The 26,959-nt window shown below is 40.0% G+C and overlaps 1 long non-coding RNA gene across 1 annotated transcript in view; it reads right to left on the bottom strand.

Annotated features, from left to right (window-relative positions):
- Positions 1 to 26,959, bottom strand: part of LOC130595866 (uncharacterized) — a 176,880-nt gene that overhangs the window by 35,987 nt on the left and 113,934 nt on the right. The window contains exon 2 of the long non-coding RNA XR_008971418.1: positions 10,932 to 11,102. This is a non-coding gene — a long non-coding RNA (uncharacterized LOC130595866). The remainder of the gene's footprint in view (positions 1 to 10,931; positions 11,103 to 26,959) is intronic.

Here is a 26,959-nt window from a genome sequence, read left to right as displayed (position 1 = left end):
ATAAGAGAATGTTATAATTTGGATGCACAGAAAACATTTTTGTCTAGAACAACAGCAGAGCTAACCATCTGTAAAGAAACATACGTTCTCTGTAAAGCTAATGTGGGAAATGGCTGTATTCTAAATGCTGATTTTTTTTTTTCTCTTAAGATTATCATGTTCTAACAAATTTGCAAGAAGTATACATGGACATATGTTTGTCAGGAATTAACAAAAAAATTGACTGCTGAATACTGCGGCACTGAGACTACTGGACAACTCCCCAGTTTTACTGAAAACCCATATATACCACATTGCATACAACAGAATTTCTACTTAGAGTCTTAAGGTTTTATGAAAGCATGTGGATGGTCCATGAATTTCTGAGCTATGGTATGTTTATTCAGGTAGAGGTTCCATTCCCATAATTGTCTGCATGGAAGAAGTTACACTGCATGTCCCCTTTCTACTTCTCTCAAGTGTCCTACTGTATGTGTGATATCACACTACATCCCATTTCCCATCAAGACTCTTTCAAAATGGAACCCTCTTCCCCCCCAAAATAACCCAGTATTATTTAGAGGCTTAAAAAGGGAACAGAGTTTCCCGAATGAGAGGTTTATTGTAGTGAAAGTTGACAAAAAAGACCTGTGCAGCATATGAATCCTCAAAAAACAAGCTACTTTTTGGCCTTAATATTCAGCATGTCTGGATTCATTAGTCTGGGTACCTTTATCCCAGGGAACATCTTGGGGCCATATGTTTTATCATCTCTGAACAAGTAACAGGCCACCAGTGAGACTTTCAAAATGCCTGGCCCCATACCATATAATGGTGCTCCAGAACTGATCTGTATGTGCAAATAGTCACTTGGGAATCCAAGTGTTCATCTTAAATACTCTTCATACAAGCAGCTTAAACTGATTAAGTGGCCGCGACTGCAAACACCTAAACACCAGCATCTAAATTACCTGTTACTTGAGGAAAAAAGGAAAAAACCTGCAGCCTAAGGTCTTAAATTTAAAAGAGCTATTTGCTATTTTATCTGTGCCTATCCAGGACAGTAATCACAGAATTCCATGTAACAGTCATGCTTCCTCAGTGACTGCTTAAACAGAGCACTGAATGGAGGCACCTTTGCAGAGCTCACCAAATCTGACTCAAACTCCAGTCTTTCCCACAGCACTCCAACAACAGCATGTGTCACACTACTGCTCACAACAGCCTCAGTGCCCATTATCCTCTGTGCCACACTTTGCATCTTGAAGTTAAAACAATAGTTTTTAATTGGAATGGGAGGGCACAACAGACTTCACAAAATGCAGTTCCTTAGTCTGTAAAGAGCACCAATGTAAAAGCTTTACAATCACTGGCTTGTATCAAACGTACAGTAATTACAGGCAAACAGGATGAAGACCAGTTAAGCCTCTGTACAAATACAATGTGCACAGATGATTCAAGAAAGAAACCCAATACTAATATTATTAGAGCTGTTTTCCTCCAAGACTGCATTTCTCTGCTCCACATCAAAGTACTGACCCACAGCTGTATATCACCACCATGTGCATCTCTATGGCTGTAAATCATCACTGTGCTCCTGAAGGCAGCATTTTCACTGTCAGCACTGGAACCAATGGCCAAGACCTGCTCTGTGCTTTAGGAAGAGCCTGAGATTAGAGGGGCAAACACAGCTGAAAACAGGGATTGAGCAACAGCACAGCAAAGCCCTCACTCAGGGCGATGAAAGCCCCTGGGCTTGGGGTTCAATCTCCTTCCCTTAAAGCTACTATTGCTTTAGACACCGAAGGAAAGCTCTCAAACTGCCCTAAGCAGCCAATACAGATGTGACTACCTCTTTGGGACTGTGCTGTGGGCACTAAGGAGCCATCAGTAATCCCCAGGACACTGACATGGTATGATTCCAACTGCTATCTTAGAGATCCAAGAGAGAATGAACAGTTTATACCATATTTGAAGTACAAATGATCTTGTAAGGAAATCATGCGGCACACAAAAGTGACACTAACAGGTGAACTGTTATTACCTGGTCCCCAAAATGGGATATGGGAAAGGGTCACTAAGCAGTCTGACCTCAGCACACAGACATGGTTGCTAAATACCACTTGCAGTAGCACACAATTCCTGGCCAATAGAAGAACGAGGAGGCCCATATTAAACCTACCCACGTTAGTACCATCAATTGGAAATCACCATTATGATGGTTATGAGAAGATAATTAAAATAAAGCAAGTTACTAACAGATCCCATCATGTTTGACCTTGAATAATTAGGTTTCAAATGCATAGGAAGGCCACTAATAACATGCTACCATGAAAGCAGACATTCAGATGTTTTTCTTGCAGGCAGAACTGAAAGGAAACATGGTGCTTTTCCAGTGTCTTTAATTTTCAATATGGAGTCTATGATGAGCTGTTAATAATCATATACAATTGCTATCAGGGGTTTGCACCTATTTACATATGAATAGTTCTGACCTGATTTGGCTACCAACAACACTTAATTTAATTTATTGTCCTTTGGCAAGTGAATAGTCATTGGTTTTCTACTACTTTTAACCTTGGCAAACCCTTGGGAAATAAAAATTAGATTGAAAGAAAATTACTAGTGGTGGAGAACAGTAAGGAAGTGACAGTAGTATATATAAACCTCAGGCAGCAGCGGAATAAAGTGTCATATTATTGTACGCTGTCTTCCAAAGTTCAATATTACTTTCTTGATTTACACTTCTGTAATTTTTTTCCAGTAATTCTTCTTGCTTTGGGGACTTTTGCACCTAACTTCATGTTTTTCAGCTGGAAGAGGGATTAACCTATTTAGCATTAAAAAAAAAAAAAAATCTATCCGAATTCATAAGAAGAAAGAAGTGTTATGCAGCCAACAACAACTAAATCAGGGGACAGTTATTAACCACTAATGACCGAATATTAGAGTAAGATTATTTGATCATCACTCTTATACCAATGTATGATAACACATTTGAGGCACCATGTTTCAGCGCCTGGAGTCTAGAATGAATACAAAGCCCAGAAGCACTGCTTTCCTCCCCCAACACATACAGCTGTCTCCTGACTTTCACTTCACATGTAAAGTGCTCAACTGAGTGCACACATGATGAGTCACTATTGACACTGTTATTGCAATGAAGTCTAGATAATGAAGATCAGGAGTGCAGTAATGGGAACTGACACCTTTGGAGTTTCTGGGAATAATGCCCCATGAGTTAAACATAAGCAGCACTGGCCTCAGCAAGTGCATGTGCCTTCCCACGCTTGTTCCTCACCTGGAACTGACATGCAGCTTTGTGAGATCTCACAGAAGGATGTGAGCCACCTCTTACCCTTACAACACTGCCTCAGGGTACAGATAGTTGCAGAATAGATTTCATGGACTTTTTTATTGCTTCTGGGTTCCTAGAAATTGCAGATGTGCAGAGCTCCTGTCTGCTTTTATACATACTCCTGACTTCGATTTCAGCATCTTCTAACACACGCTAGCTGGTAAAAGAGTAAGATCAGTCATATACATGGAGTATCAACGCAGTCAATATTTGGCTTCTGGTTTACGCTGGTGAAATTTGGCATTTTTATATATGAGGCTATGTCACACTGCAGAAACAAAACATTCAAGATAATGATTCAAGCACACAAAACTGTAACCTTCATACCAAGTGACCAGTGTAAATGCACAATGCAACCTAAAATTAAGGAAAACAGAAGTGCCGAAGAGACCCAAGTGAGTAAACGCTTTCTCAGCAGTCTTCTTTAAAAAGGGAAAGTTATGTGCAGTTCATCCCTCACATAATCTCTCCACATACCTACTTACACTGCAAAAATCCAATAGAACCCATTTCTGCAATTAAAATATTGCACAGGATCAGTTACGTGAGAGCATCATGGTTACTTTTTATCTGGGGTCACTTACAGGTGCAAATAAATAATCAACACTGGAAATGATGACAGATAATGCCAGGAAAATCTCAATAAAATCATGTTGCAATGGCTGCACTGTGCATTAAAATGAAGCCGAAAGACATCTATTACACTATGGTTAAAAGAGATACACCGATGACTGCAGTACTACCAATGCTGTTCATTTAAAAGTATATTTTTCAAAGAGGAAGTAGGAAAAAAAAAACATTTTTAGATAAAGGCTAGCTATGAACGTTTTCATAACTTGTGTACTGCTACCTGCACAGTCTATGAGGCAGAAAATACTGTTTAACAAGATGCCAGAATGACATTACTTGTCAACTTCTGGTGTTACAACCATCTTCTGAGTGCACGTTGTATTCAAAGGGGTTCTTTTAGGATCCTTTCTGTTTTCCAGTTGTGCACTATTTCAATGCACTTTCCAGTAACCTCACTGTGTTAGGAGTTTTCAGCTTCTCTGTGATTCCCCTATGAAGAAACAAAACTAGAAAATATAGTTAGCCATGCAGATTCCAAAGTGATTGATGTGAGAAGCCCCTAACGGGCTTGCTTTTTCATCAGGCACCAAACTCCCTGATGAATCCAGCCCTGAACAACATCTTAAATGAGCAATCCAGCACAAGACACTTTTGAAAACAGAAGCCTATATAGAAATGTAAAAATAGAAATAACCACTAACACTGTGGGTTTGTTTGTTGCTTTAGAAGGCACTGAACAGCATTTACTGCTCTATTGCTACAACAAATACTTCGGGGAGAAAAAATAAGGTTTTGGTACTGCTGACAGCTTGCATGTGCATGAAACCACTGCACAATTTGTTTTCTGGAATCAAAAATGAATTAATTACTTTACATAGGAAGGAAGTTAGAAGCAGTGTCTGGCACTTCATGAAGTTCTGGTGCCAGAGCCAAACTTTCCAAATATACCACAGATGTGTACTTAACTGTGACCCTCATGCACAGACATACTGGCATATTTCAAGGGGGAACCAAGTGCTTGACTTGGTTCACTCTGCCCACAGCTGCTGGTGAAACTCAGACAGCTTTCCTAGTACTGTGACTCAGGGAAACTTTGCAGTTAGCTCTTGCTGCGGAGCTGATTCAAGTCCTTTGCCATGGAATTTCTCTGCCATCTCTGACATTCATTTCTCATAAAATGGATGTGGTTCTGCCCAAGGTATTTAATCTTGTCCTGTACTTACAAATCACACTCACAAACACTGCAAGGTAAATGTCCTGACAGATGACAACTTAACATCTCAAGGTGTTCTTTCCTCCCTCTTCAGAGATTCCTCATGCCTTTCTTGAGCACTTGACAAACACATGGCTCAAGTACACACATACATCTTTAACTACATAGCAGCTAAAATTTATGGCACACATCAATAGGTCCCACTGGACTTATGCAACAACGCATATAACCTTACCCATCAGATCACACATCTACCTAGGACTGTTCAACATGAATGTCAACAAAACCTATAAATCCTCATGCTACATCTAAAGTGAGGATCTTATAAAATCAATTTAAATTGCACTTTGGTGATCAACATCAATGAAATGATTAACGTACAAAATTATGACCCTCATACCCAGCATTCCTACTTCTCTCCATGTCTTCAAAATATCCTGCTCCCAAGCCACCAGCCCTCTTTACAGTCCTAAGTGTTCTGAGCCTCTTTTCCCTATATCTTTGGCTCTGCTTTGTACCTTCTCTTTTTTTAACTCTGATCCACTAATGAGTCCCTCTTAGTTATTTCCAAACCCCTCAATCTCCATATATGAAAAAAGTGTTCTACATGTAATATCTCGTAATAATCTGCTCAGTAAAGTTCCAGCTAATTCCCAAATTAGTTTTTCTGGAGTGCTTAAATGTGTGTTGTGGAGTACCTGCACCTGAAAGGAGAGAAGAATGTGCTGAGATAAGCTCTTATTCAAAATCCCAGGAATGCCAGTCGTCTTTTCCTTGCTAATTATAGAGATTAGAAAAACACCATTCTGCACAGTGTCTTGGAGACTATGCGAACTTCACAAACATGGCAGCAGGCTCAGGAAATGGGAAGTCCTGAAATTCTTATGCCAGTACTTTTTAACTAGAACATTTTTATGCCAGAAGTGTGTTACCAGCAATGCTTTTTTTTTTATTCCACAAGAGATTTCTGTTTAAAAACAGAAAATCAATAACCATTGTGCAAGAAAATAAATCCCCTTTTCAGCTTGGAAACAATTTCCTTTTCTGCACTTTCCTAAAACCATATTTTGCTCCTCAGTCACCTTCAGAGAATCACTTCCAAAAATACTTTTACATTCCTGATGTTAAAAGCACAAATCTACTATAAGTACTTGTTCAAAGGAGCCAGTATTATGTACCTCAACATGATCCTTACTGGTTTGTCCTAGGTGTTGTCAGCTATTTTAGCAGAGGTTGAGTCACTGTGTGAAATGCAAATACCGTTTCATTCCACATCAGTCGTGATTCACCCTGAAATCCATGAGAATTTGGCAAGCTGCTATTTTATGCATTAGGTACTTAGGCTATTTGCTTCAATAATACAGCATCACTTTATCACTTAACTTCAAAGTGATTAAAAGTCTATAAAGTAAGAAAATATTAACAGTTTGCATTTTACTGATGGAAACTGTGAAAGAGATCTCATCCCATGAGATATTCAGGGGAGATGCTAGTATTTCACCAGGAGGAAATGGGGAGCAGTGCAACACATGACTTCCAATGAAATCAAATGCAAACAAAGCACCAAGACCTTTGAAAGCTGAACTGGTGCAGCTTGAGCTCTTCAGGTAATTTTGCACATTTTCAAACACACCCTAAGAAGATGGACTATGCCCACACTCCCAAGTCACATCTCAGCACAGAATAACTTGCTCTGCTTCTCAGCAGGCCAAATCAGATTCTGGTATTGTGCTGCTGCAAATTTACTATGCCCAGCATCCAAACGGGTTTACTCTAAATCCAGCTTGGCAATATCAACACTGTATTCAAAGTGCTACTTTGACTATGGTACAGGGGTATCTGAACAGTAAAATTTGTCCAGTTCTTGTGTTAGCACTGAATGAACATCTGCTATTTGAATGATTTTTACTAAAAACTTAATTTCCACTGAAACAACAGGTTTTCAGAAAATAATTGATTTCAATATCAAGAAAATCTTCTTTTGGAAAATCAAATTTCATTCTTCCAGCTGAAACTGTATGGTAGTGATACGTTGAACTGAACCAATATACTTAGTTCACAATCAGCAAGTGAAACAAACATAAACCTACATGAACAGCATGTAATATGCTACTCTGGACAAGGGAATTTGCATACTAAACTAACTTAGAAGAGTAACATTGAATTTCATTTTAAACAATAAAATTTTGCTTGAATAGCAAATACTGCTAAGTACAAATCTATTTTTTAAAATTCAAATTCTATTAGAAAAAAGAATTTTTTTTTTTATATTTTCAAATTATTTGGGCTGAAAAGAAACATCAAATGTTGACGTTTTCCCCAGAAAAGAAACTGTAAATGTTGCTAAACTCCGGCAGATTTAGACCAGTCCCTTTTTGAAAAGGAATTCCGGAGTTCAATCCTACTGAAAGTAGCTGAGATAACCTTCTGGAGGCCACTTTGGAAAACGGGATAAAAGTTCCTATCCAACCTAGACATTTTATAAATGCTTACTGTTTGTGCCCAGTGTGTTAGTTATTCAAACCAGGACAAAGCGAACCAGTAAAACCAGGCTTCTTGTCATACATCTGTTCTGAAATCACTAAGTATACCTCTTTGATCATGCCTATCCTCTCTTTAGGACTGCATGGCCATGACTTCACCCCTTGTTTTCACTGGAAAAAGCAGTAACACAACCGGGAAAGTAAATATGTATCAATTTTCCATTTCAAAACCAGCAAAACCAATTCCTTAGAAGACAGCAGTCATGTTATTAGTTTGGCTTTGATATAAATGGCATGAGCCACAGCAGCTTTCAAATAGAAGATTTACTACAAATTGGGATCTGAATGGAAAGAATTAAATGGCAGACAGAGAGGATTATGAGTCTGTGGCTGTATTCTGACATATATTGGATTATTAGGATTTGCATTCATTAGGAAAGTTAGACAGGCGTTTCCATGACTGCTGTGGATGTATTCTGCAGTTCATGAAAGTTCTATAGTTAATATGAGAATGTAATTATAAGATGACTTTTTCTGATTAAAAGCAGTAGGTTTTGCAGACTTTGACATTGCTTGTACTTTGTTATGCCAAACATGGCTCTAAATCTCCACAGAGCCTCTGTGCCCATATGAAACTGGTGGGTTTTAATTGATGTAGGAGGCTCTCTGCACTGCGTTTTGTAGCAACTAACCCCTAGGGTAACTAACAGTTTTCATAAAATATATTGAGGGTTAAATCTGAGTTTCAGCTAAAATCTTGTGTAAAGTACAACTCGTATAGAGGTGTATGTACTGCACTGCATTAATGACAGGCAAAGTTATGAGCTGGAGATGAGATCTGCAATTTGCTACAATTAGTTAACTTAGTGACTCAATAAATCAGAATCTGTAAGAGAAAAGAAGTGCCTTACTCTTTATCTATTAATTTGTTACCTAAATATTTGGATAGACAATGAAGGCTACTCAAACGACTCCTACAGTCTTTGCCTATTGCCATCGTTGGCTACTCAAAAGACTCCCAAACTCTTTGTCTATAGCCATCTTAAAGCTTGACTGGCACACAACAGCATTCAACATTGTCTTAGGAACTCAAATATGTTAGCCTTCAAGTTAAGCTCTTGACGATCATTTACAGCCTTTAAAAAATCTCATCCCCACTGCAAGCTGCATGGCAGGCAGGTAGACTCAGAGCTCCTTCAAGAAACATGAACCACTTCCTCAGTAAAAGCTCTGCTCTGCCACAGTGCTGGAGTTGGGCCAACTGTGATGCTGTTGAAACTGACAGGTAATAGCATAACATAGGGTGAAAAGCAAGGAAGGGGAAAGAGGAGAGCTGAAGCCAAGCTTTGGAGAAGGCTGAACACTGAGGATTATACTACTAACTGCATTTTCATGACAGGTGAATAATGAGCTCTTATTGGTGAGATGCTGCTCATTAAACTTTGACATTTAAAAGGATTTATGAAGGCTTATTACTAGGGGCTGCATTCACAGAGTCTACATGGGTCTGCACTCCACCAGCACAACTCCTGGTGTTGACATTTTCTTTCTTTTCTCTCAAAGTAAAAAAATAAAGTAATAGAACCCCTATTTGCTTTTCAGAGCTGAAGGAGTAATTAACTGTGGGAGCAAGAGGCAAGAAGGAAGAGACCTCAGATTTAAGGCATTTGATTGCAGATAGAAGCAAAACTATTATCAGTATTAATAGGGATCAGAAGCCTCAATATAAAGGTATTAAAAATGCACACAATATTGATCAACAGGCTTACCATAATTATGTGGTAGAAGCTGATTCAGCTGACTGTTTTCAGACTTTCTGGGTGATGTATCTCCCAGCTCATGAAATACAGTCTCATGCTATGAATAGTGACTGACAGCTTCATTTTAGTAATTTGCCATGGCAGACTGACATTCTATTAGAGCTCAGTAGAAGATACATTGAAATTAATAGGGGAGACTCTTTTGCTTCCAGCAGGCTCTGGATAAACTAATAAGTTTTATTTCTGATTCAATGGCAGCAGACCCTTTTAAAACCACAGTGGCTTCAAAATTTTCACAAATGAAAATGAGTGAGAGTTCTGCATGAGCCCTATGAGTGCTTTTGAACACTCCCTTATAATTACACAAACACTTGTCAGGGTGGAAAGTCAAGAGAGAAGATGTTTCACCTCTGCTATGATACATCCCCCTCAAGATCAGTTTACTCTCTTTTGTTCCATTCTCTTTCCTTTTTGAGTTCCCTTTCTCAATCAACCATTTTCTCCAGTCCACCCTCCCATCTTAAGTATTCCTGTCAAGCTATTTGCTGCCATTTCCAGCAGTAGATTCAGGAGCTATTCCCAGTTCCTAGACTTCTTTCCAGTCTGTTCAGCTCTCCTGATGTGGCATTATCTAATCTGATTTTGATCAGCATCAGAAAATTATGTCAGATGGTCAGGGACCTGAGTAAGCTGCAGAGGCTCTCAAACCTCTTCCCATTCCCTGGGGTTTGGCTGCTTGTGCTCTGAACCAGCTTGGATGTGGTGCAGCTGGATAACTTTGGATCTGACTGCTGTGTGAAGAGCTGTGGGTGAAGGCTGTAAGAAGCTTTCACATCAGAGGTCTCTCTCGCGTTGCTTGGCAGCTGCATTTAAGTGACGTACCTTACCAGTCTCAGCCCTGGCTTGCTGACTGAACATCCCAGCTTGACCTTACCCTGCCTCATCACCTCTGGACTGCAACAGGCCCTGGTCGCCATCACCAGACCTGCTCTGCTCAACTTGCTTGGGTACTGTGGGACACCGCCCTTGTGGGTGAGGACTCTGTCCCTGCCTGTCTGGCACATGCAGGCTCACCTGCCCCAGCCAAGCAGCTTGCCCAGGCAGTTTGAGCAGTGCTAGCTCTGGAGGAAAGGAGAAGCTCAACATTCAGATCATGTTCGGGAAATTTAGCAGCTAAACAGTGTTCAGTGCTTTGTTTGCATTTGATTTCATTGGAAGAAGACTGTACAAGCATCATTTATCAAAGGCTTGTGACCGAACTCAATCAGACACTCAGCAAAAGGAGCATCCCTAATAGCCATTCAGCCTTTCAAGCCCACATCCCAGGGAGTAAGGTAGCCAGAGAGCAGATATGCCAACAGAACTTTTCAAGAATGCCAAATGCTACACTTCTCTTTCCAGTTCCATTTTTGTGTCTTACCAGCAATGACTAAATATAAAATAAAATAAATAAACCAAAACAAACCTAAGACTCTGTGTAGTTTTCCATTCCTATGTGGTTCACATCCCTGTCTATAGGTACTGCAGTTACTACAGGTACTCTTTCTTTATAGAGTCATCAGCCAGACTCACCTTTTGGTCTCTTTTATAATGCAGATACATGGTCCTGAAGGTGACAGCTTCTGATCTGCACATTCACCAGCTCTTTGTGCCTGACAGTGATGTTGAAGTGCCACCGTTCCTTCCATTTCCAGCAATTTCAAGACAGAACTTGGTCCCTGAATCAGACCCATAGGCCACTGAAAACAAAAGAAGTACTCTGATTAGCCCCAGTGAGATCTGAATCAGTCTAGCAGAGGAAACTTTCCACACAAGCTAATGTAGGATTGGCTCTCTTATCAAAAAGGAACTCCAAAGCACATATGTTATTAATCCTCCTTCCTTCTTAATCCCACCCTAAATAGTTGTAGTTTCACTTCACTCTCCCCTTGTAAAGTTCAAACTTCCATAGGTTTTAAAGACAATCTTTACCAAAGAAACACTGGAAGGACCTGTGGAAGTTTATGGATCATTAATTAGACAGGAGAGGATGAAGTTCTGCTGAATTGCCCATCTGTGAGTGTTAATTTAGCAGCTACTAGTTACTTTTCTCTGCTGGGATGCTAAAGGAAAAACAAGCTGAGAAAATAAAAGGCAAAAGAAAATAAGAGGGGAAAAACAGTATGAAGCTTATCAGGAGAAAATGTTAATTACACTTTAAAGCACTCAGACACCTAAGCTATTTACAATAGAAATAGAAACAGTCCAAACTATCTCTGGGTTGTTGTTTTTTGGGGTTTTTTTTTGCCTGTGATTACAGTTCTATTTGCTAATTTTCTCTCATTATCTTTACTCTAACGGGAGAAATATCAAGCACTTGTAATTTCTGCATACTGTTTTGTTACTTTCTATTTAATTCCTGTGTTTCTAATGAACACACATCCAGAGGTGTGTACAGCCACGTGAAAAGTGAAGCCAGTTGACTGCCAGTCACTGACGGCTATTTAGACGTAATCAAAACTGCTCCCACCAAAGTCTTGGGCTACAGCATATTGAAGAAGAACCCTACAATCACACCTTCCCCAAGACATCATTGCAGACTCCTTCAGAGTAGCTGCTATAGCAATGGCAGCAAGAAAAGGACTTTGCAAAAATGGCATAAAACAGTATCACCTTTATTATCTTTGACCACTAAAATAAAAGGTTATGTACAATTAATATCTATTCACACAGTGAAATACATGAGGATTTTGCTACTGAATTCAGTGAGAGCAAGACTATGCCCACAGCCTACAAAGCTGGCAACAGCTGTAAATAAGCTTAATCTGTTCTCCAGGGCTACATTTTTATATTCCAGAAATAACAAGAGGTAATCTTTCTTTGGAAACCGCTGTGTTCATTAACAACGAACACTTAGTCTAAAGAAACGAATGACCTTTTCTAAGATACACCAAATTTCAATTCCTAAGCAAGGAAAGGTCTGTGTTTAAAAGCTGTCATTTGCTTTCTCAGTTTCTAGTCTGAGTGTTCAATGTAAGACACCATGGGTTGCAAAGTTCCTGATTACAAAACTACATGTTCTTGAAATGTTTTGCTTCTTCACTTTGAAAGAATTATATTTTAAATAACATGCAAAGGTAACTATGAAATTGTTCTACATCCATTTAAAAACCAAACCCTAGCACGTATCTGTTCAAAAGAAAGTTTCAGAACTTGTTTTTTAAATAGGTGAGAAAAGTCAAAGATACTTTATTGTAGGTTAACTGCTCAAATTTGTTCATAGGCATTTCTAACAAAAATATTAAAGATAAAAAAACATTAAATACCAAAGAAAACAGGAATATTCTGTCACCTCTACTCATGGAACAAGTCTCTGGGTGTGCTTTCAGTATATCAGTTTACAAACAGATATATCAGTATATCAGCTGTACAAACCAAATGGGCATGTATGCTGAGAATTCAATTCCAGACAGTCAGATTTCACTAACACACTCACACTGGACTAAAGACAGATCTGTGAAAAGCCCTAGAAGCTCAAGACACTGCAAGTCTGACTTATCCAATGTCTTGATCTCAGTTCTGCAATGCCAGATGTAAACTCACTGATGAAGTCTCTCTCTAGCTATGAATGCATTCTAATTTCTTTACTAAAGCTCCTCGCTAGAGAAAATGACTTCTGGCTTTGCAGACTCTTAAATTTCTTGAGAACATTGATTCGTAAGCAGAACTTGTAGCTGAAATGAAAGGCGCAGACCTTGATGTGAACCCTGAGTTTTAATACTCAACTTGCTTTCCAACTATTCGCCTTTCTCCCCCTCTCTGTCATGCTGCTTCTATTAAGTATCCCATTATTGCAACAGCCCCTTTTTTAAAGTGCAAAAGTGACATATAAAAATATATGTCATATATATATATGTCACATACGTATAAAAATTAAAAAATGCTGTACTAGATGTACATGTGTGAGAAGAGATTATCACAGGATCTAAATAACCACTAGTAGCAAAGCTGCATTTCCACAGTTCAGCTTCCACATTCACCAGATCAGCCTCATCTAGTTCCAACCCTCTGCCATGGATGGGCAGGGACACCTCGCACTAGACCAGGTTGCTCCAAGTCCCATCCAACCAGTCCTTGGCCACTGCCAGGGATGGGTCAGCCACAGCTTCTTTGGGCAACCTGTACAAGTGTACACCACTCTCACAGTAAAGAACTTAATATCTAATTTAAATCTACCCTCTTTCAGTTTAAAGTAATTCCCTTTCTTCCCCCATGCCCCTATGAAAAGCCCCTCTCCACATTTCCTGTAGCCCCATTTAGGCACTGGAATCTACTCTAAGGCCTCCCCTGAGACTTCTCCAGGCTGAACAAGCCCAACTCTCTCAGCCTATTCTCCACCATAGTCCTCCAGAAAGCGCTTTCCTCTCCAAGGAAGGGGAAAACCAGTCATAGGCCCTGAGCAAGGGTGCAGACAGGAGAAAAAATAATGTCTCCCTGATGTTTGCTTGGGGTGATTACCATGGAGGGCTCCCTGCACAGAGAGGTCAGCTCCTGGCACCACAGCCCTGCAGCAGTGTCACACCAGGCATACGCTTGGCAGCACCATGACAGCACCATGCTAACAGAGCACTCCAACCACTCACACGCATGGAGGTCTTGAGACAAAACATATGCCTTCACAGAACAGCAGACTTTACTTTGTTATGATTGCGGGTTTCATTAACTACCCCAGACACAAACACTGTTTTGTTTGCAGCAACACTGCCATTGAACCTGCCCAAAGGAATTAAGGGAGGTCTCTGCATCATATCTCTATCTGGCTCAACCACCTAGTCTGCAAAGAGTTGCTGGACCTCAAAAAGCTAATACACATTTGATGATTCTGTATGATAGCCTCAGAAATGAATATTTCCATGGCAATGAATAGAAGCCACTGCATGTGTGTATTGAGTGAAATTGAAGCCCCTTTTGCTGTAGGCTGCTGCAAGGATTTTGCATGAAATATTAAAAAGAAGCCTTCATGCCTGGAGTCCTTACTGGGTCACCTCAGCCTTCAGCTATCCTGCCATCTCAGTCCTCTCCTTGGGATGTAATTAAATAAGGGTAAAATGGCATGAACCTGCTAATGGCTTCACATTGCCCAGAAGGAAATCACTGAATTACCCTGGGACACCGGCTCTGATTTGAAGTAGCACTTGCTTGACTAAGGTACTTCATTTGGCAGTAAGACTAACAGTATATAAGCAGCGGAACTGAACGGCATTAAAGGGAAACCACCTCAGAACATGCTTTTGTAAAGAAGATTAGTGAAGGTTAAGAGGATCACAGACTATACACCCACATCCTGAAAGACCTACAGAGAGAATCTGATTTCAAGCTGGCTGGTGTTTTTAGCTGAGCTGAATGCCTTTACCTGCCGGTAAAGATCAGGGGCTCAGTTCTCAAGGATAGAAATTAGCAGTTCGTTCCGTCAGCATAGGTTGACATATGCTGTGAAGCTACTTTCTGATTCAAACTCTAAATATTTAAAAGTTAGTAAAAAAATCTCTCCTTGGGCAAGATTATTCCACTCCTGCCTATTGCAGGATTTCCTATATTGTCATCTGAGGTGCCTGGTGCTGCCCGCCCCCCAGGGAGAGGACAAGATGAGCATAGTCCAACTTGTTTTGAGTTTGAAGTCTGGTGCAAGCAAAGCCAGAACTTGTATCTGCTGAGAAGAGACGCTTTTTTTAAAAAAAAAATCCCATGAAAAATAAGTGAAAGAGTTTTGACAGCCTTTTTTTTTCAGCTGTAATTATCTTCAAAGTAATTATCTCTGGAGGAATATAGCTTTGCTCTTCCATTGCATTAACCCAACTCTGCTTTTCCTTTTCAGAAGCAGCCTAAGTAAGATTAAATTTTGGTTTTAAAGAGCATATTGTGGAAGTGAGGGGGGAAATGTGTAATTACAAAAAAGCTGCTTAAATTTTTGCTACAAGACAAAAAAAAGCAGAAAAACTGGAGAACAGCAATCAGCTGTGGGATTTTTTTTTACAGAAGAGTTTCTTTGGCAGAAGTTACTGGCCCTGCAATGTAAGAATGATTGATAACTGCAGGATGCCACCCCCAGCATGAAGAACATGTCCCATGTGGCCAGAAAATGGACAAGATCCTTGCTGCAATGTGTCTACACCATCTATCACCAGTGCCTCTGGCCAAATACCAGACCAGAGCTTTGGACCCTTTGAGGTGTAAAGACTGAGGAGGAAGATTTTCTATCACTAGCAAAAATATATGGAGACGTCTGTTTAGAAAACGCGAACACCATACCACCATATTGAAATATGTGAAAGAAATACTTTCTATCAAACCCAGTGTAAATCATGGAATGGTTTGGATCCACTGGGCTTTGGTTTTAAAATCTTCAACCCACATGTTCATGCTGGTTGGTCACTATTTCATACATCCAGTCTGAACATGACTGCTCACAGTGACACCCAAACTGGGTAACCAATTTCCAGCAACAGGTACCTATCGCTTGAACTAAAGCACTAATACCAAAGACGGCCATAACAGCAGGTCAGCATTGTCTACATGTTAGTGTATAACACTGTCAGCTCACCAGAAGTCATGTCAAGGACTGGCAGCTCCAGTGAGGAAATAAAACCACCTATGGCTGGGGTATCATGACGGATACTTAAGAAAAATGGCCCATCAAAACATACTGCTGAAATGTGTTTCTGAGGACAGCCAATGTTTTCTTTGCAGGAAATCTCTATCAAGAACTCCGACTCTACCATTTTTCTGAGCCACTTAAAAGCAAAGTTTTTCATTAACTCTGAGGCACAAAGGCAAGATATATGGTGGTGAAAAGTTCTTTGTATCCAGACAAAAGAAGACCTACATTCTTCAGACCTACATCTTTAGATCATGAAAGCTCCTGATCACATCACATCTAATCTCTGCAGCTTAGTCTCACACATGATCTTCACCCTTCTCACACCAAGTTTCATTGCTTTCTTTCCATTCCAAATCCCTGAGGAAACCACTTTATAACACCATAAAGTTGCTGCTTGTATTCAACCTGCAGCTAACTTCTGCTTTTAGGGTCTCCAGCACAATGACAGTATGTGTGTATTTTCCTGGAACAACTGCTCTCCAGAGCCCTGCACTTCTACAGTGCTGCTGTCCCAAGTACTGCTGCTTGTGCCCAATCCGCAGACAGCTGGTCCTCTCCTTACATTCAACAATCCTTACGTCTCTTCTCTCATCAGCCACAAGTGGTTTTCCAGGCTGTTAATGGTGGAATTTGGTAATAAAGTGAATGTTATTTGAGTCTGAACAGGCAATTAGACTTCCTCATTTAGTTTTTAGGGGTTTAACTGCCTGACTTGACAGTAATGTGAATTAACCGGCATTCCACCCTGCTATGCCACTGCCATTAATGCCAGTGCAACGTGCACAATTATTATGATATATTATATCACTGACAGCTCATCTCCATATTATCCACCTTTTTTTTTCCCCAAATTATTCTGATGGTAGGATCACACATTCCCTAATTAACACCTTCTTTCTATGGTTACTAATGAGTCTGCTGATACCACTTCTTCAGGCTGCCTCTATTATAATAAAGTCTTGTGGGTATATCCAACTCCAACTGTCTGCTTTAATTAACAGACAGATGTCATTGACTTTCTTTCACTTAACACTTAAGAGAGACTTAGCCCCCTGGATGGTAAGTGAGGAATGGAACTTCTTCATCTTCTGACTCTTCATTGTGCATTGCAGGGCTCAGACCGGGAAGTGAGACTGATACCTGAAATAGCACCTGGGAGAAGGTCAGCCTTGGTCTTTTTAAAAGAAATATGAGACTAAGGCAGAAGACAGTGAATTTATGAAGGGAACAGAGGCTAAAATGATTTATGGAGAAGATCTAAACAAATCACAAGAGAAAACAACTCTCCCATATAACAAAACTTGCTAGCTTCACCAGAAATCAGAAACAGCCAGTTGTGTCAGTTCCATATTTTGAGAACAACTGATGTAATCCAAAACCTAACAAAAAACGGGATCTCATTTAGCTTCATCAGGCTTTCATTAACACTGCATCATGGAAGTGAAGATTTTTTATTTAAGACAGTCCATGCTGGTGGAACAGCATGAAAAAGGGCAGAACGCAAAACAGATTTACAATGTCTGCCACAGAGATCTTTTCAGCCAACTACCTGCATCTTTGCTCTTGAAAGCAATGCTGGAGCCAATCCTTCTGGAGTAAAAAAGACAGAAATCAACAAGATACAACTGCATCACTTTAACACAGAAAAAGCTATTCAGGACATAGCATTCATACAAGGCACTCATCATATTCCTTTTAAAGGAATTGTGATTGTGTTTGTTTACAAAAGGGGAACATGTATGCAAGAATAAAATACACACTTCAGAAGAGCAGATTCATTAATCTAAATCAGCATATTTCTGTTGGCACTATACACCATAATTGTAACACCTTCAAATTCCAAAATCTGTTTTAAATATTGAAGCTGAAAAATAGGAAAAAAAAAGAAAAAAGTTCATTTTATAATTTGTTTACTTTTTGAAATGAAAAAACTCAACCTTTGAACACAGAATGACAGATTGAAATTGTGACCGATTTGAGCCCAGTTCTAAATTACTGTAAGGGATTAACAGAAGGGGTAAAGCCAGACACGTTGCTACTTTGAAATTCAATAGCTAAGCACTCAACAACATTGGGTTGCTTTCTTCTATTTCCTCTGTGGCTCCTACAGTTATTTTCAGCACCTCACCTGCCACAGCATCTTGCTCAAACTCAGAGACTCACAGTTGCATTTCTCATGGCCCAGCAGCTCCTCTTATCCATATTTTTGCAAAGCATAGGGATCTGTAAAACTGCACAGACACTTTGATGTAAATAACCATTTGATGTAAGATTCAAGGAAAAAATAAAACTATGCTGATCATGTGTCCAATTCAGAGATCTAAGTGGTACCCGTGTATCTTTTAATACTTAAGTTTTGATTTCAAATGGTTTGGACTTGAAGCTGTGAGAAAGACTTTCAAATAAGGGGTACAGTGGAAGGTTAAGGCAACATTTATCAATGTGATGCCCTGCTGATTTTCTTCTCCCCAGCATACCAGGCCTGAGACAACCTCTTTGGCTGTGTATAGCAAAAGCCTTCAAGCTGGAGGAAATGTTCTGGAGGGAAGATGCAACAGTATTGGGAAAATCATTAACAGCAGGAAGTATGAAGAACATGAAAAAACGCTTACTCAAACAAACCAAATGAGAAGACTGGCAATCGGTGCTCTAGGAAACACAGAAGAAAGTGTGATACCCTATAAACTGCACTATTATTCACTCTTGTCACAAACCACAAGGCTTTTTCTTTCGTAAGACCTTTTCTGACGGATAAGTTACAATGCAGCAACACAACTTGCTGATCTTCTATAAAGAGACAAGACAATCCAGCTTTCAGAGTTTACCCCATCTTCAGGTTTAACATAGGGCTGTTGTACTGCTGCATGTCAAAGTTAATGCCTTCAGGAAGAGAAACATCAGCAAGGGTAAAAACAGGTTTCCATTGTTGCTGCTTTGACACAATACTTCATTTTAATAATGACAAGTGAAAGGCTTTCACACTTGGACTTAAGATGATGACAATTTTTTCTTGAAGAGGACATGTCAACATCTTGTTTAGTTTTCTTTAATCACTGTGATGTATTCCTCCTTTCCAGGTTGCTGGTATGAGTTGTGATTATTAAACCACTGCCATCTCAGAAGAAGATGGCAGCTAAGTATTGGTTCAGGATACACAGACCACTGACTGCACTCCATTTTTTACCTCAGGCAAACAAGCACAATAAAACACCGACTGCCCTGGTCTTGTATCCAGTAAAGAATGTTCTTCATGCTCTCATTTTATTTTTTGTTTTACTTGGTTACTTATCTAAGTGAATTGGGGCTATTCACCCACAGCAATCTGAAAAGTTATGCTTTATAGTCAACATTTGGCCAGATTAGAGCTTTACCAAGGAAATGCAGGACTAGCTGTCCCCCTCACCAGCTGAACATAGAGTAGTACTTATATACCTACAATCCAACAATTAAATACCCCCAACTATGCTATTATTTGAAGAGTTCATGTATAGTGCTGTAGTGTCCCCCTCCAGACCTAAAATGAGACAGCTTATTGTCCCACTAAGGCATTTCATGATGGTTATCACCCAACACACTGCTCAGCTGAGCTGGTATCTCCACATCATGGTCACATCTGCCTTTGCAACAGCTGCACAACCTAAGCCACACTACAGCTGTGGTACAATCACATTTAGATATTTTTGTTCACAAAAGTGTTCAAGAGTAAAATTGCTCTTTTAATGATAGTGTAGTAACTGGCAAATACATACTCCTAGTGAAGGGAGTCATTAAATTAAGAAGTCTTGATCCTCTCTACCCTGCCCTGGCGACAGAAATATTTTACTAGTATGGGAGACGGCTGCAGTGAAGAACAGAGAACACAGGTGAAAGATTGTGGGTTGCTTTTAAAGAATTCACACTGAAAGCATCTCTAAGAAGTAAAAATCTACAGCAAAAGATTGTGGATGTTTCGGATACAAATCAGGGCTACATGGAGGCATTCAGAGAGGTGCTGACTTACAGGACAGCTAAACACCTTGTCTCTGCCAAAACTACAGCCTGTTAGATATCATTAACTGTCTGCAACTAAGACGAAGAATCCAGAGGGACACACAGCACACAGGTGAACAGGAACATCTCACAACTGGCAAAAGCCAGTTAGTCTCAACTTGCTATGGAAATTTTGGGAAATGAATAGATTATAAATCTCAGAAAATGTATCTGTTAAAAAGCTCTGGAAGTCTGAGCAGCCACTGAGCTGTCCCCTGAGGAGGCAAATATAGCCTCCTCCCCAGATAAGCCCACATCCTTGGCTGTAGACCTGTTCTAGCCACAGATTTGCTCAGACCCACTATATACAAATTCACCAGAGGCAAAGGATTGTTTATAGCTGCCATTTGAGGACAATCTTTGTTGGAGCTGAGCATGCACAGTACAGGGTGATTTGAAAAAGGAAGTGTCCCTCAAAGCTCCAGGTGAAATCTGATGTGTTGCCATCTGCTGCAAGCAATAGCCCCTCTCTCACAAAAGCACTCTAAGGGGGTGAAGGAAAAACAGCAAAGGTGTCAGCTGAGCAGCTACAGGAGTCTGTTCTCTCCTCTTCCACTCTGAAAGGAACAGGCACAGATAACACAGGGTGGGTTATAGAAGCATCCAACCCCCACTGCAGCTCCCACTGTATCTTTGCTGTCATACAGTTAAAAGCCCCACAGGAAGCTTGTAATTTTCTATTACACTTCAGAGATCATTACATCCATTTCTATGGAACTCTAATAATTACACAGGTTTTCCCATAAAGAAAAGGGCTGGTTCCTTTCGGGGGAAAAAAAAAAATAAAATCAATCAGGCCCTCAAAAAAGTAATAGACTTCTCTGTGTATATTAATCTGGAAAAAAAAGCAGCCAACTATGTTTACTAATACAATATTTCCTCATGAATATGGCTAATGAGCTCAAATGACGCAAGCCTACATGGCACAGAAAAAGACTTCAAAGTACAGAAACTTCCTTCTGACAATAAACAAACTTTAGGTACACTGAGACATATCCTCTTGGATATCAGAGGGAAAAGAAAGAGAGGTTCAGGATTTAGTCAAAGTTAGAAAAGGATTCTGCAGACTCAGTTATGCCTCCTTGAATGGCAGTTTACATGGAGAGACACACTACCTACACCAGGGCTCCCCAGGGCACCCTCTGGGCTGTTGCATGGCAAGTGTGTCACATGAATACAGCTACCATTTTCCAATTAGGAATCCTGGCAGCTCTTCTCACTTTGTTTGGTAACTGAGGCCAGCTGTACCAGCATTCCTACCTAATACCATGGTGGTCTTGCCAAAGGAGCTGAACCATGTTGCCCTGCATACCCATGGTTACTGTACCTTCATTTCCCAAGTTCCAGTTCTTTGGAAAAGTGTTCTCAGGCACACGTGCTGGCTCACAGCACATGCAGGGGATGAGGAACAAGGTTTAGATTTATGGGCTCTTTGCTGTTAAAAAGCAAAAAAGATTGAGTCAACCCCAAATGAGTGAGGCCAGATGCTGTCTTCCAAAAGCATTTCCCAAGCAGCAGTTGAAAGAACACAGCTTTCTCCACCATGGGAAAGTTTACTGCCTTCTCTGGAGAGTGTTAAGCCTTCCAGGCATGACTTTCATTCCTATCTCAAAGCTACATCTGACAATCAATGTTTTTGCTGTCAGACTAACCAAAATGGCACAGATTAATAATTAAATAATCTCCAAAGGATGAGGCATCCTGAACTCTCCATTGCCTTTATTTCCTTTATCTTCTCTCTTCTCTTGTCTAAGACAGGAAAACAAACACACCATTCTGCACCTTCTCACAGACCTTTGCATCCATGCAACACTCAGTTCAGCAGACCACCCCGCACTTCGGTTACATCCTTGGAGGAAGTGACTCCTCAAGGGAAGAAAAAGCTTCACCACCATAAAGAACCCAGTTTTAAGGGCAGATCATCACATCTTGACTTAGGACAGTAAGTGACACAGGCTATAAACTGGAAAACAAAAGATTTTGTGGCCTGAGGTCCTGTAGACAGGATAAATCCTTCAAATTACAACAAGACCCTTGTTAAACTCATTACTTGCTGCTCAGAAGTCTTCCAGCATTTTTCATTCTTTGCTAAACTTATCACACCAAATCCCTTCCCTAAGATCAAAATCTTCTGAGATACAGCAGCTGAAAGACTTTAAAGTGCTATGATCCAATAGGACTCTATGATGAAAACAGGCTTCAATAATACAACCTCTTTATAACTGTTACCATAGCTCAGCATGATACACTATCTCAATGTCATCTGCAATGAAAGACTTCTCAACAGGAAATACCGATTTAGGGGATCCAGCCCTTGCATCGTATGCGTTACCTTCATGGCAATACTTCACATTTTAAATAGTAAGGCTTGCTTTCCAGTAGAAGTCCAGTTCAAAAATCAATTTAATCAATTGGAAACAATGGAGGATTATTTATGTATTATTTATGTATATTACGTATTATTTATTGTCCTGAGCTGTTCTAGAAACATTCAAGGAATACAGTATCAGCTGAGGGGAGAAAGCAGCAATCAACAAGATAAAAATCAGCTTGTCAGTCTCAGTTACTTCTCTATCAATCATTTCCACAGCACTAAAACAGTATGTTCAATACCAAACTCAAATACTAATTCAGTTAGGGATCCCCTAGTTGTGCTATTTCTTTCCATTGGGGAACATCACTAGCATTTTTAACAGATACTTTAATTATCTAAATTTTGCAGGACGGTCTACATTTCTGTGTGTATTTCAAATAGGAGAGGCAGAACTACACAGAACAAAGGGCTTGATTTCATTACAAAAAGGGGCAACTTTCAACACAGCTCATTCATTTCTCCAGGGAAAATCAAGTTTATCTGCTACAGACCTCCCAAATATTTCCTATCAAATCATTCTGCAAAGCTACTCCCTACAAGTCCTTCCTTCCCACATCACCTCAAACTGCTCCCCAGGAGACTGCACACATTTGCTGATCTGACACTACCTGTCAACAGCCTTGCATACAGTTCATAAAAAGTGACACTCCGGTATCAAACTCTTTGTTCTCTGGGATGTAAACCTTAGCCTGTCTTGACATGTCTTACTCTTTGAGGACCTTGACAACCCAGAAAGCCAACCCCAGGGATTCTCTCACTCACACATACTGAAGTTTGCTAGGAAGAACAGGCCAAAACCATTGCAGCAAAGTCCATAGAGTCACTCCTGGGTTTGTTTTCCTTCAGCCATTAACCTCCTGCCTAATCCAACAGAAGCTTCCTGGAAACTTCCCTGCTATTTTCACTTGCACCAGCAATTCTTCTGTGTTCAAGCTGCACAGGGAAAAATGCCTCCATTCTTAGCAGGTTTAGTCCTGAACTGTACCAGTAAGATGGTCCAAAATTACTGCTGCCTATGTTGTACAAGTTAGCTCTTCCTCAAAATGCAATAAACATTTCATTAAAAAAGCTGAAAACCCACAAGCAAGGACAAAACCAAATAACCAGAAAATTTCATTTTCCATAAACGCAAAGGAGAACCAGCTTGCATGGATAGATACAGAAGACAATCTCCTCAGTGAGTCTAATGACTAAGACAAAAGAACTAAATTCTTCCTGGCCAAGCTGTGTTCAATGTAGGATAAAGGACAGGGAAACAAAAGTTCTCCATGACCTTGATTTTATGGCTGATCAGCTTAGACTCTCTGTGTTGCTCCTAGCTGCTTTTGACCAAAAGGAGCCTGTGTCGGGGAAAGAGATGCCGAAGCTCTGGACAAACAGGCACAGGCAAAGTCCATCCACTTGCTGATGAAATAGTTAACAAACTGCACATGTGAGTTCAGTTCCATGTCCCACCACAGATTTCGAGACCAGAGGTGCAGAAAAGTCAAGATTTTAGTTTGTATAAAACTAAATCTATTTGGTGATATTTTCCATTCCTAAGGTCTCTAATGCTACTGCATTTAGTTGGTCAGGCAGAAAATTACTTTTCATGAATAAGGTACTTGGGTTTTGGAAGAGGCTTATCACTGCTAGCTATACAGCTATTCAGTTTATCCACACAAGTGTATGACTTTACTTCCCTTAGTACGGTGATTATCATCTTTGTCAATAATCCCACCCGTGTGATTCTGCGCTGGCAGGACACTGTATAATCAATGTGTAGGATGAAACTCTTGTTACGGTTAAATGCATGAAACACAGACATCCACCATATGAATGATAAATGTTCAGCTATGTTCTGATCCTGCTCCTGCTAAAAACATGTCTTCTACGCCAAGATGTTGAAGGCAAAGTTGTAGCACAAAGCAGTGGAGTTTGAGGGACTTGAAGTCTCCCAAAACATCCTTCTGCCCTCAGGATGAACTACAGCAATGCAACCAGTGATCTGCTCTAAAATACACCCACTGAAGCTGTAAGTGTACTGGGGCACATTTCAGGCAATGTGAAGCTGTTTGACAACAACTGACATTAGCCAAAGAATCAGGTCTGATAGTTCTTCTAGACTCCAGGCTTGCTGATTTGGAAACCCATATAGGTGCAGTTATAGTTCACAGTAACCTCCTGTGGCAGAGTAACGGGAATCAGGACATAAGGACAAACTACATATTTGCTGGCAAGATGCGTTGAAGGTGAATTGGACAGATGTAGGTGTTTGAACTTTCCATTTTACTATCTATACAATATCCACAGCACTGAATTCTTTGTCTGTTGAAATTCAGTGAACATCACCATTGTACCAGGGGCTGGAAGAAATCTAATTGTTGGCTTTTTCTTTTCCTCCTTTTCTTTTAACAGCACCCTTTTCTGACAGGAACAGCAGCGGATTATATCCCCCATGCCTGTGACTCATTCAGGTGCATGTACAGAAATATCTTTGTGTCAAACTAGGTTAATTATGCCACTATTCCCCTGTGGATTATAGAAAAAAATCAATTAAAACTCAGCCCTTCTTTGTGATAATTTAAGCATAATTTCTGAACAACTGCATTACCTCAGTAAGTGCCTGGGTTGGATGAGATAGAGGTGGGAATTACAAAGTGAATTCTCCGCAAATCGCAGTAGGAGGAGGAAGCCCGACCTCTCTGTGGTGTGCAAAATCTACTGCTTCACTTCTAAAATGGATCTCTAGAAGTAATGCCCACATAGCAGTCTCTTGATGCCAGAAGGAACAGTTAAGCATTTTATGGACACAACTAAGGACACAAATAGTGCAGCCCTCTTGGACCTTAAGCTAGGTATCAGGGCCCCTCCTTTCAGTGAGCTGCAAGCCCTTTCAGCAGGGAGCTTCCACGCTGAGACCCAGGATAGCATTTTGCAGCACTGTGTACTGGAGATACAGTACCAAAGTTCCTGGATTTGAACTCATTTTCCTCTCACCAAGAGCTGTTAAATTCTACAACAGAGGTGAATTTTTTGTTGTTTCTATCAAACTATATAAGTTTATCATGAACCACTTCAGTCCAATATGATGTGATTTCAAAGACAGTACGGAGAAGAAACACAGCTGACATATGGTAACTGAATCTTGATAACAATGCACCAGTTACACTAGCATTTGGGGCACACAAACACGCACAGTGCTTCAGTATCAAACAGTACTCAGTTATGACAGTATTTTTCTCTCACAGCTCTAAAAGCAGAGTCAAATATTATCCCAATTTTGAGTTTTGAGAAGCAAGGCAACGAGTACTGAGGACCAACATTTCCAAACTGGCTACAAATTTCTGTAGTGCTCCTGCGTTTTCTGTGCTAACAAACCTCATCTTACGGAAGCACCAATCACACACAAATCCCACTGAATCACTGGGAGCTGCACGTTATCAGTATTTCTAAAAAATTAATTAAAGAGAGCAAAATAGATTTGTTGCAATAAGTTGGATGCACAAAAATAAGGGATTACTTTGCAAAAAACATGTCCCATCTCTCATCCAAGGTCACACAGTACATCTATTGCACAAGAGGGAACCGAGGCCAGGTCTCCTAATAGCATAGAAAGTAGAACTATACAGAAACTGGGCTAATAATTCAGCTGTGGGCTTTGCAGTATCATGTCTCTACTGCATAATCTGAATGACACTGATGAAGCATCATCATCATTTCATAATCATCCATACCACTGCAGACTCTGGAGAATACCAGAGATATTTATGAGGCCAGTTAGGAAATACACATGGGCTCATTGTCTGTGTTACGAAAAAATCAAAGTAACTACATACTGTCTTTTTTTTAAAGGCTTCTTTTAAACATGAAAATCGAAGAGGAGGAGGAACAAATTCTTAAACTAGGCTGAAAAGAGAGACAACAACAGAATTTATATATATAGGTATGACTTTTTGGGAACTAACAAAAAATCTCAGATCCAAACATCCAGTAACTGCATGTCTTCCCCTTAGTGATATTTAAAATACACACATTATTTCCTGATGAGCCTACTCCAGGTTTAATTGTTCCCATATAAGCATTGCTTCTGTGAAACAAGATTTGCCAATCAGACCGCTGATGAAAATCAAAGCAAACACTTAGTAAATTTTTAAGTTCCTGAACCTGCTATTATCAGACAAACATCGTGGAAATTCTAAATGAACAAAAATTAATACTAAAGGTCAGACCCAATAAAGAAATACTGAGGAAATGCTTCTGGAAAAGGCATACTTGCACTTGTCAGAGCAGCCTTTCAACAAAATTGTCTGCTTTACAATGGAGAAAGGCAGATAAATTATTATTATCCTAGAGATACATGTTAATGATGGATAAAAAGAGTTTCAGTTATGTGTTGTGTAGTCTAAGAAACCCTCACTGTTTTGTTTTTGCTAAGTGATATCTGATTATAAGATAGCGCTTTGATAATTCCAAATAACAAACCTGGAGAGCAGGAAGCTTTTAATTAAATCTCAACCAGGGAGAACCTTCTCCCTCTGCCTCTCTACTCGGTGCATCTCCAACAGATTGCATGT

This window comes from Pezoporus wallicus, unplaced genomic scaffold, assembly GCF_028554395.1.
Source record: "Pezoporus wallicus isolate ANWC-B61680 ecotype Strahan unplaced genomic scaffold, APGP_CSIRO_Pwel_v1 contig_8000, whole genome shotgun sequence".
Taxonomy (NCBI): Eukaryota; Metazoa; Chordata; class Aves; order Psittaciformes; family Psittacidae; genus Pezoporus; species Pezoporus wallicus.
This window is presented reverse-complemented; position numbering and strand designations above follow the sequence as displayed.